The sequence below is a fragment of the Pleurodeles waltl genome, chromosome 3_1 (genome assembly GCF_031143425.1).
Source record: "Pleurodeles waltl isolate 20211129_DDA chromosome 3_1, aPleWal1.hap1.20221129, whole genome shotgun sequence".
NCBI lineage: Eukaryota > Metazoa > Chordata > Amphibia > Caudata > Salamandridae > Pleurodeles > Pleurodeles waltl.
In genome coordinates this window covers 978490663-978502864 of record NC_090440.1, presented here as the reverse complement: position 1 = coordinate 978502864, position 12202 = coordinate 978490663, and positions in this window count along the sequence as shown.

Here is a 12202-nt window from a genome sequence, read left to right as displayed (position 1 = left end):
ATGTCACTATCGCCACGGTATCCTCCCTAACTTATAATTTTATGAGCTGGAATGTAAGGAGACTTAATAGCATGGCAAAAAGGTACAAGATACAGATCATGCCCTCCTCTGAACAACTCTCCAGTAATACAAGCAGCTAAAGCATTCCAAGACTGGCAATATAAGTGGGGCCTTATGGACTCTTGGAGACAAATGCACCCCGGAAGGAGAGATTACTATTTCTGTTCAGGGGTACATGACCTTCATGTTAGATTAGATAAATTCCTTACTACTTCTGATGTCCACAGTACTGCTTAGTATTCGGAGTATTTGTGCAGGACATTGTCTGATCACAACCCTCTCCTACTAACACTCAATGGCATAGAGAATGCCCTCGTATCCCAACCTGGCGACTGATAGTAGAAAATCTAGAGGATGTAGTGTTTCGCCAGACCTTCGGAAAGACCATATTGGGCTACATTTCAGAGAACGCAGAATCCACCTCCAACTGATCAACAGAATGGGAGGCCTTTAAAACAATAATTAGAGGCAGGTGTATAGCAGAGGTGGTGGGGGTTAGGCGTACATTGGTCCAGGACACAGAGAAAAAGGAAAATATTCTCGTATGTTAGAATGTGAGAGGCCAACTGACCCTGCCCTGGCACCACAGCTGTTGGAAACAAAAGAAGAGGTTGCAGGAGCCATAGAGCAGCTGCAATGGTTTGACTATAAATCTTACAAAACGTGAGCGCAGGCCGAAACTGACAAGACTGTAACTCTGTTAGCATGGTTGGTGAACCCAACCCCTTCAATTCCCTGATATTAGAGATAGTCACCGCAAATGGGATATGGTTGTATCACCAAACTGCCATTAATGATAGATTTGCTGAGTATTATACTGCCTTATATGCGCAGCAGAGAATGAACCTCCTTGTTGTGCACTTACGGGCAGTGGCGTAGCGTGGGGGGTGCAGGGGGGGCCGGCCGCACCGGGCGCAACATCTTGGAAGAGACTCTAGTGCTAAAATCCACGGGTTAGGGGGCGCAAATTACTTGCCTTGCCCCGGGTGCTGACAACCCTTGCCCCGGGTGCTGACAACCCACGCTACGCCACGCCACTGCTTACGGGTCCTCAATGTAAGAGGGCTTCCAAGCTTCCAAGAGGGAGACATGGAGAATCTGGGAGGACCGATTACCTTTGCCGAGATTAGCGCAGCTATCAAAGCAATGGTCAGAGGTAAGGTACCTGGTGCAGATGGTCTGCCAGTAGAGTTCAATGCCATGTCTTGTAATGAGTTAGCTCCTAGATTGGCATAGCTTTATAATGAGGTGCTGGAAAGAGGTTATTTACCCCCTACGAAAAGAGGCACATTAGTGGTACCATTATTGAAACCGGGTAAGCCAGCTACGGAGGTACAGTCATATCGCCCCTTGTCCATGCTGAATATGGATAACAAAATCCTAAATAGAATCCTAGCTACACACCTTCTCCCACACATGCCTCTCACTTGATTCTTTGGATCAAACAGGCTTCATCCCTAATAGCAACACAGCCACCAACATTCAACACTTTGTTGCCCTCCTGCACCCTCAGCATCCAGAAACAGACGGAGCAGAGATAATAGCAATTGACATAGAAAAGGTGTTTGATAGTCTGAGGTGGGATTATTTATAGTGTGCTATAGTAAAAATGGGACTGAGGCAGGGCTTCATTAGATGGATCAAATTGCTGTTTACAGAGCTCACGGCCCGCGTTAAGATGGGTAAAACAATTGCAGAATCATATACAGTGCGCAGATGTTCTAGACAGGGTTGTTCCCTCACCCCCTCCCCTACTATTTGCAATCACAGTGGAACCTTTAGCACATGCAGCCAGAGTGGGAAATCACTATGAAGGATAAATGAGCAATTGCATAAAATAGCACTATATGCGGATGATATGATCCTTTTCCTCTGCAGTGCAGAATTGGACCTAAGGGGTGCTATCTTGCTACTCGAATTCTTTGGAGAGGCATTGGGCCTCCACAAACTGGCAAAAATCTCTCATTTTCCCGTTACACCGTCCCACACCCCCACCAGGGGATTTACAGGGTTTAAGGTGGGACGAGCACGCAATCCGGTATCTTGGCGTGTAAATATATCATGACCCAGGTGACCTACAGGAAGGAAATGTGAGCGCACCGTTCAGGAAACACTGAGGAAGTGTGGCGTTTTGGGGGACCCTCCCGCTGCCCATAGCAGGCTGCATTGCAGGAGCTAAAATGGTGGCCTTACCGAGGCTGCTGTCTTTCTTCAAAACACTACCGGTTTTCCTTCCAAAATCCTTATTCAGGGACTTGAACACAATACTGATTGATCATATACGGGGAAAAGGTAGACACAGAGTAGCTTTGAGCAGGTTGCAGTGCCCTACGGGAGAGGGGGGATTAGCAGCCCCAGACATGGAACTATACTACCTGGCGGGTCAACTCCAATGGTTGGCGCAATGGCTTAAGGTGTGGCGATGGACGGATGGGGTGATACTACATGGGGTCCCTTCCTACCTTGAACTACTTTGCATCCTGATGGCACCCACAATGGCATGCCCTGGCAACACAGCAGAATTATAAGTCAATCAATGCTGGTGGCTGCGTGGTCTGCATCACACTCACAGAAAATCCCCCTACGCACCTGACTTCCTGTTCCTGTGCTTGGTAACATTGCCAGGTGGACAGAATCTGAGAGGGGTGACGGGATGGGAAGAGCATGGTATCACCACCCTGGGGGATCTATACAGAGACGGACAGTTTATGCCCTTTGAAGACCTGACAGAAAAGTATGGATTACCGCAAGGACAGTTCCTTTTACACAGAATGATAGCCACTAAGATTAATCGGCACTGGGGAAAGGACCTGCAGAGCCCCAACGTCACATGGGCTGCCAGACAATATGCACTATAAGCGGCAAGTTTAGAGCAGTTACAGAACTACACAATGCATTGAGAGCAGATACACTAACCCTGCTGGATGCCTTACGCCCTAACTGGGAAGGTGACCTCAACTTTGAAATAGATTAAATTAAATGGTCCTCTATTTTAACACACACAAATACCATACCTAGGAACTCCAGTTTCAAATTGATAAATTTCTACATACTGCACAGAGCTTATCTCACCCCTGGTAGAATAGCACAAATGTTCAACACTGAGAATACGTGTTGCCCTCGCTGCCCAACCAAAGGCTGTTTTTTTTTTTTTCATATGATGTGGGCCTGTCTGCAGTTGAAGGGCTTTTGGGAGGGAGTATTCAAATATATAAACGAGGTGACAGAGAGGCAAATTTCAATCACTCTTATGAATGGCTTACTGAGGGGAGGGGGTTGTTCCTATGCCCACACTCCTTAAAGCTAACTACAACATTTATATTCGTCGCATTCACATTAGCTAAAAGAGACATAATAATTGCTTTGGAAGAATATAAGGGGCCCATGCGTAGACCGCTGGAAGAAAATATTATTGATATGTGCAGAAATATATATGGAAGTGGTGAAAGGACATTATAATCCTGACGTAGCCAGGGCCTGGGATCAGTTGGTTGACTGTTTGAGGGCATCGGATTTGCCCACTCCTAATGCTCCATGTCCCCTGCACCGAATGAGGAGGCTGAAAGAGAAGGGACCACATAAGACATAATACATCAGGATAAACTATAAAATAGAAGGAGATAGGTATCTAGGACGGTGACATTTAACAGAGGAGTGGCAGATGTAGCATGGTGTGTAAATTGTAAATGTTAAAAAAGTTGTGTTCCCCAAGAGGGTTGTAGACATTACCTTAACAACACTATAATACTGTAAGATGCAAATGAATACTGTATAATGCACGTCTGCATCTCTTTCTGAAATGTGTTTTGAATAAAATGCTAATAAAATGTTGTTTAAAAAAAATACATTTATAAGAAGGTACCTTCAAAAGGCCATTGATACTGCCCATTTCCCAAACATGTATGGGCAGTACATACACAATGGGCAATAGAAGTAATGGAGGCTCATTTCTCAGGCAGGATCCACACTAGTAAATACAAGCTTTGTGGGAGGACCTAAAATTCCAATGCTAGACGGATTCTGTGAATAGCTATTCTAAGATGGGTGGAGGACTCTTGCAAGTTGCAAAGATGCCTTGCGGAGCATACTGGGAGTAAGACAAAGCTTTCTTCAGGATGGACACTGCATAGAAAATAAAATGTCGTGAAGCTGAAGCTGTCAGCAACGAAATGAAAATTGAATAGGTTCACACAGATTCTTTAGAGGTTTATAAAAAGTAAAGCATGTTGGCTAGGGTTAAATAGAAGGAATCTTAGAATCCTTTACAAATATGCTAGCAGTAACTTGCTCAGCAGAAAACAATATCTTTAGAGGAGATTCATACCCATTCTGTTTTCAGGCATGGAAATTAGAACAGGAACAGGGAATCTGAAATAGGTACAGAGGAATGGAACTACCCACCATCCGCCATCACGAACGTAGACTTTTATGCTCTTCCAGGTACATGCTCTTCAGTAGCATCCAATTTTGGGATATCCTCCCAAACAGCCTGGGCTTTGGGAATATTTGTATCTACTGGGACATCATCCTGCTTCTTCCACACCCATGAGAATACAAAACATGAAGTTCAGACCAAAAGGTCCAGAATGAAGCCCCGTGTGAACAAGAGAGGTCTGTAGCTGTGAAAGCTTATAGGAAGAAGGGACCTATTCCAAGATGAAGCTTTCAGATTTATGGCAAAGCCTTAGCTAAAAGGAAAGCCTAATGATGATGCCCCAAAAACATCACAAAATGGAGGCATCTTTTTCTGAGAGAGCGTCCTATCAACAAAACAAGATCTCACTCTCTAGTCTAACCTCAAAGACGTGTTCAGCTGCGCACCTAAGAAGAAAATGCACAAAAAAGAGAACGGTGCACCAAGAAAGAGGCCAGGAAACAATGCATTAGAAAAAAAAGTCTGAGTTTGTACAAAAGACTTCACAACCAGAAAGTGCTCGCCCATCAGCAAAGGTCACCTCCGCCCCTCACATGAAAGACAAGTCACAATGGAATATAGGCAAGGAGGAGGCAACCATGAAATCTTTGCCTTCAAGACTCAGGACACAATCTCTGACCTTAAGGGGATTCTTCAGAGGCAAAAGACCCTTTTAGAGAGAAGGAGAAAATGGGTATGATCAATGTACATATTTCATAACACAGCTCTTTGACAAAGCCAAGAGGAAAAACAAACCAGCTCTTCTTGTGCAGCCTGAAACCTGGAATCCACCAGATCCTGCGAGATTGGGGAAAAGGGAGCCTTTGAAATCACAAATTGTCCTTGGCTACATCCTCCAGAATAGGAATACCTGCAAGTTGCAAGGACATTCAAGTCCTAGATGATCTTGAATTCCTAGGAAACAAGCCATAGTAAAACCTCAGTTATTCCACTAGCTTTAAGTTGGAGCTATGGTCTCCAAAATGAAAACTGGAAGCTCAATGGAACCTCACAATCCTAAGAGGTGGAACTGATTTGGCAATATTGAGCCAAACAGCTACCAATCTGTTGAGTCATCAGAAGACTTCCACTGTCATACTTTATAGAGGAGAGGTCGGGCATCAGATCTGTGCCACCTTGTCTTTGTACAAGAAAAGAAAAAGGTCAATGAATGGCTTCCCTCTTCTCAAGCCCCGTCCTGGAGGGAAGTTATTCTATAGAAATTAAAAGGCTCTCCTACCCCGAGGATAAGAAGAGGAAGAACCCCAGTCAGAAAAAAGGAGCCAAAAGTGATGTACCGCAGGGGCTGATCCACAAAGGAAGAAACATTCAGGTAACCTTTCTCCTGTTCTTCCCCTGTATCTCCTAACCACTCTGAAGTTCTCCCACAGTTCAACAAGCCCAGCTAATATGGCAAACTATCCTTCATGCCTACAGCCAGAGACAGTCTTAAGTACTAACTATGAGAAATTAACTTGCTGGGAAACTATCAGGACATGCTGTAGAGCTAGCTACAGTGCATAGCTGAATGTAAGAGCTTAGGACAGGTGGGTTTGGCACAGCCATGCCAGGAATAGCAGTGTTTCCCCCTCTACCACAATCAAGGGGAATGGTGCGAAATTATTTTACGTGGTCCAGCGTACTCTTTCCACAATGTAACTGTACATGCAGAATCCTTAGTGTGCTTTTTACTGTGACCTCAGAATTAGGCTAGACGTTAGTCCACTCAGTCTTCATGGTACCAGGTTCCTATTCCAAAGAAATAATTGCCCTCACCCACCTAAGTGACATGCTTCATCACTGAACTTGACCCTAGGTGGGTGGGCGCTACAGTACCCAGTGGGCTCCCAAATAAATGGAGCTCTTTGGTGGAGCTCTTTTTTATGACCTGGTCTGACGTTTGCCAGAGCTCAGGTTACTGCCCTAATGATGTGATGACTGTATCAGGTAAATTAGGTATATGAGTGAATTAAAATTTGCTATGGGTACTCCCTATAGTCTCTTTATTTGTGGCAAGTACTCATGTCAAGATTAAAAATAAACGTATATGTCTTGGATACTGGTAAATATGAGTGTGATTCTATAATTTCACAAATTTTAGTATATCTGTTATAATTTTTCTTTTGTCTGTTATTTTATTGTTGTTTTTCAAGTCAAGGGGGCAATATAAGATATATAAACTTTAATAAGTTTAAAGTTACTAGAAGATAAAGTTATTCATTACGTAGATTAAGTATGGTCCTGATGAACTGCCTAGACCTTTTGACACTCATGGGCATGAAACATGTTGACCCTATTGAACAGAATCAAGCATTCGTCCTCCCTCAGGGTGGGGTTTGGAAGAAACCTACTGCATGACTGAAGTTTCAATTAACACAGAAACCGAAGTGCTCAAGAGGACACCCACCCAGAACCAGGTATGAATAGGCAGGTCTTACCCAGTTCCAAAGGTTTTGCTAAGTTGAGAGGATGTTCAGTGCCTCCAATTCAAACAGAAAAGTGGCAGAGGGCAAAAACAAAAAACAGAGTCCTGAGGAGTAAAGACAGTCTCCGACCACTGCAGGAAGAGCAAGTGTTGAGGAACATTAAGCCACTTAGAAGTATGTTATGTTATGTTATTTTTATTTGTACCGCGCACAGCTGCCCCAGCAAAGGGGCGTCCTGGCGCTTTAAGAAGGTAAACACAACACAGCACTAAAAGCGGGCAAAAGAAGACAAAACACAACAGATAAGCTTAGACAAATAAAAAGGTCTTAATAGCCCACCTAAACTGAAGGAGCTCATCAATGGCCCGGATTTGTGGAGGAAGAGAATTCCACCAACTCGCTGCCAGGACTCGAAAGGAGCGGCCCCCAATTCTGCTCAGCTTAAAGCGCGGAACCACTGCTAAGTTCTGGCCTAACGATCTAAGAGTGCGAGAGGGAACATAAGGAATCAACAATTTCTCCATGATTTGCGGGGAAGTACCCTTTAAGATTTTAAATGCAAAACAGAGAACCTTAAATCTAATCCTCTGCTGCACAGGGAGCCAGTGGAGAGAGCGCAGAGTATTGGACACCGAACATCGCCTGGGGAGACCATTCACCAGTCGGGCCGCAGCGTTTTGAACCCGCTGGAGCCACCGAAATTCTGACTGGTTTATCCCCGCCAGTAGGGAGTTGGCATAGTCCAACCTAGACAGCACTGATGCTTGAACCACCAGCTGTCTTGTAGGTGCATCAAAGAATTTGAGGATAGGTCGAAGTCCTCTGATGATGCCATAGCAAGAAGCCGCCACCTTCTTGGTATGACAGATGAAACTCAGAGAAGAATCAAACCATACCCCCAAGTTTTTTATCTCTGCCGCTGGGAGGGGAGTCACACCCAACTCCGAAGGCCACCATTTATCATCCCACAAAACCACCTGTTTACCAACCACCATAATCTCCGTCTTTTTGGTGTTTAACTGGAGACAGTTGGATTTCATCCAGTTAGCCACTTCCCGCAGACCATCACAAAACCTTGGAGCCTCCAGGTCTGAGTCCCCACTCAGTGTGACCGCCAGCTGCGTATCATCTGCGTAGGATACCATGGTTAGGCCCCACCGCTTGACGACCGCAGCCAACGGTCTCACATACAGATTGAAAAGGGTGGGACTCAGTGAAGACCCCTGTGGGACTCCCTGGTCTAACGGGTAGAGTGACGACTTACCGGGCGGGATCGCCACCTGGAATGACCTATCCATAAGGAAGGAACGAAACCAGTGCAAGGCGGAGCCAGAAACGCCCACCTCCTCAAGACGCCGAATCAGAATTCCGTGCGAGACCGTGTCGAAGGCGGCACTAAGATCTAATAACAACAGTGCCGCCGTCCGACCGGAATCCATCACGGAGCGCAGATGCTCGACCATCGAGAGGAGGGCCGTCTCCGTACTATGACCCGCGCGGAACCCGTTCTGGGTAGGATCAAGAATGCTAAACCTACCAAGGTGGTCTGTAAGAGTGGCATTTACATGGGCCTCTGCTATTTTCGTGGCCCAAGGAAGAAGGGAGATAGGGCGGTAGCTTTCAGGTTTAAGGGGGTCAAGGGTCGCCTTCTTCAGAATTGGCGTAACTACTGCCTGCTTCCATCTAACGGGAACCACTCCAGAAGAAAGAGACAGGTTGATCAAGGACAGTACCGGGGAGCGGCAAACCGGTGCCAGAGTCTTAAGTTGGGCCAGTTTCAACGGGTCAGCCGGAGAGCCAGACTTAATTTTGGCGCTGAGATAGTCAAACATCTCCAGAGATAAGGGGGGTAAGATGGAAAGACATTCCCCCTCACCTAAGGTGCGACCAACCTGCTCTAGCATCAGGGAACCCGTTGGGAAAGTGCGATAGATGGCTTGCACTTTTTCATGAAAGAAAGAGGCCAAACCCTCACAATGTGAATCCGAGCATATTTCCCCTGCAATTACTCTCTTCGCCATCAGGTCCTTTAATACTTTAAAAATAAGTTTCGATGGATTGGTAGAATTCTGAAACTGTTGAGCATAAAAGGAGGCACGAGTTTGACACACTGCCCTGTGATAAATCTTGATTTTAGCAAGATAACATATTTTCAGATCAGAGTCATATGACTTCCTCCATAATCTTTCGGCCTGTCTACAGACCCTCTTAAGAGATGCCAAGGAAGTGTCATACCAAGGGCTCGGCTCCTTCCGGTGACACTTAGACCAACACATAGGAATCAGAGAATCGAGGGCACCAGAAATCCACTCACAGAAGGAATCGTATCCACAATCGACCTCGGGGAGCGGACCTAAAGGAGCCTTCTCGAGCTGATGATAAAAATCCTCCAGACTTAATTTGTTCCAATGTCGTTTAAGAACAAATCTATCCTGAGATACAAAAGGAGAGTCAGACAGAGAGCATGCCATTTTCACCAACATGTGGTCTGTCCAGACCAACTGAGAGGAACCAAGAACTCTGAGACCTTCTAAATTTGTGAAGAACGGGTCAAGAATATGACCACCTTTATGTGTGGGGAAGGTAATCATCTGCGAGAGCTGTAAAGCCTCAAGATCCGCCAAAAAGCTCCTAATAGTAGGTAAGGAAGGACAGTCCAAATGGAGATTAAGATCTCCCACAACATTAAAATTTGCGCATCCTAGTGCCTCTATGCTAATATACTCAGGAAGAGCAGCCCTAAAAACAGAATCACAGCCCGGAGGCCGGTAAATTAATAACCCAGAGAAGGTAAACTGATGACTAAATGCTATTTTAAATAGGGCACCCTCACACCCCAAAAGTTCAGCGGCTTTCCACTGACAGGGATAACACCGTTTGGTGACCATCGCAATACCTCCACCTCTAGTCGTACGATTTAAAGTAAAAATAGCATATTCTGGGGGAAAAGCTAAGTTAGTTATCGAGGAGTCAGAGTCCTGGAGCCACGTTTCCGTCAGAAAAAGCACATCCGGCAAACCATCAGCAAGAAGGTCGTAAATCTCCTGATAGTGCTTTACCACAGATCTGACGTTTAAGCTCCAGATACTCAAGTCCCGTTGTCCTATCCTCTTTACAGCAGGCCCTAAGGAGCGTATAAGGGAGGGGGGTTCCAATGACCATACACCGCACCTACAGTGATATGGGCCACACAACGGGCCTACAGGCGAACACTCGCAACGTATACATTGACCCCGAAGGGCCAGTAAACCGGACCTACTATAGGTTCTCAAACGAACAGTCATGATTACCAGGTCCAGAGTTCTGCCACGAGCCACGCTTCCTTAGCGCGGACGGGCGCAGACGGGCAGGACTCTGGCACGACTCCGGCACAGCGAAGGCACGCCCGCTGCGCGTATCCGCTGCGCGTTGGGGGGAGCTTTAAATAGGCGTCCCTCCACTCAGCCGGAGCGCTAGACCGCTCGTCAGCAACCCCACCCAGAGTGATCACCACTCCAAGATGGCGCCCAAAGTGACCACCACTCCAAGATGGCGCCCAAAGTGACCACCACTCTAAGATGGCACCCAAAATCAATACCCCAGAGACCGGACCCGCCAAACAGCGGTGGGAGAACCGATTAGAGTGCAGGTAAGGGGGTTACAATAAGTCCTATAAAATCAGGGCAATAAACAACTAAGAAAAGAACACAAATAGTTATAAAGGTAGCTTTAAAAATAATATCGCAGTATAGAGGCGCATAACGCGATGCAAAGCGCGAGTACCTTCTCAGGCAACAGTATTTGCAACAAGAAAACATCTTGAGAAACAGCCACCGGACTCCCCAAAATGACATTCAAGTGAAAAGTTGTAGGCAAAGAACACGTTTAAGATGATGTCACTCATCCCAACAAGCGACAACTGACTAACATCCCACTGAAAGAAATACTTAAGCGTGCCTGAGAAGGAGGAAAACGCCAAGAACCATGTGAAGGAGCCAGCAGTGATAGCGGCCAAATGGAAAAATATCTCCCTAAACGGATTCTTTGAAAGACTGAAAGGAAACCCCCACACTTCCAAACAGTAAAAGGGCATCAGCACAGACAAGTGGAATTCTCATGGCTAGATGAGCAAACACATGGTTGGGTTGGAGAGAGTGGCAGTATAGAAAAGAGTTATGTTCTTGTATTCCTAGCTCTCCACTATGGGTATTCTCTCTGAATTCATAAAATGTAGAATATCTCTGCACACATGTGAGATCTCGGAATAAAAGTTTTAAAAAAAATTATTGATGTTGTCCAGTCAATCAACATAAACAGAAAAGATGCCAAAAATGCAACATTTCCCTTTTTTTTCTTACTCGTTAGCCCATCTACAGGAACAACAGAACATTTGGATGAAAACACTACCCTAGTAATTGGAACACAAAAGAAAGGTGGAATGGTGCCCTGATGGAGAGCATACACATATTAGGAATTCAAACCTGTTTCTTTAAGATTCTTGTAAGACTGCATTAGCCAATCATGCGAAGCAGGATGTCACTTAGTTTGCTGTTTGAAGCAAATAGAAGATATATATTTACATACACCAATTCAAAACCTGTATCCCTAAAAGCAGCAAGGCAGATGGGATATTCATGAAATCACAGAGAATACCTAGGATTGCAAGTAAATAACACTTTCTTCTTCACCATGGGATTTTCTCTGATAGTCATAAAAGCAACAATACAATAACACATTAAGCCACCCTTAAAAGGGAGATCATTGCCATATATTTGAATACTTGGGGAAATAATTAATTAAGAGAAGCCTGATCCACTCAGTATCTGTCTTGGAGTCACAAGCCCAGATAATATTGTGTAGCAAAAGTATTGACTGATCTCTAAGTGGCAGCCTTACAATGCCAAGCATAGGAATATTTCTCAACAAAGCGGAATAGCCACTTTTCTCCCTGTGGAATGAGCCCATGGGTTAATGTAACGACCTAATAGATTTTTAATAACAGGTAACAAAACAAGCTATCCACTTTGCTATGGTCTGTTCAGAAGCAGAATCAGTCCTCACGGAAGCATAATTAAGAAAGAGCCGTTAGACTTTGTGGACCTCTTCAGTCCTGTCCATATAGCAACATATAGCCCTCTTGACATCCAGGGTACGCGCAGACCTACCTGCCGAGGAGGGTGATTTGGGAAAAAATAAGTCAAGGAAACTGTCTGATAAGTGTGAAAACCAGAAACAACTTTTGGGACAAAAGAAAGGTCATCTCTTAATGACACTTTGTTAAAATGGAAACCTGTGTGTGGTTCATCAGTAGACAGAGCTTGAA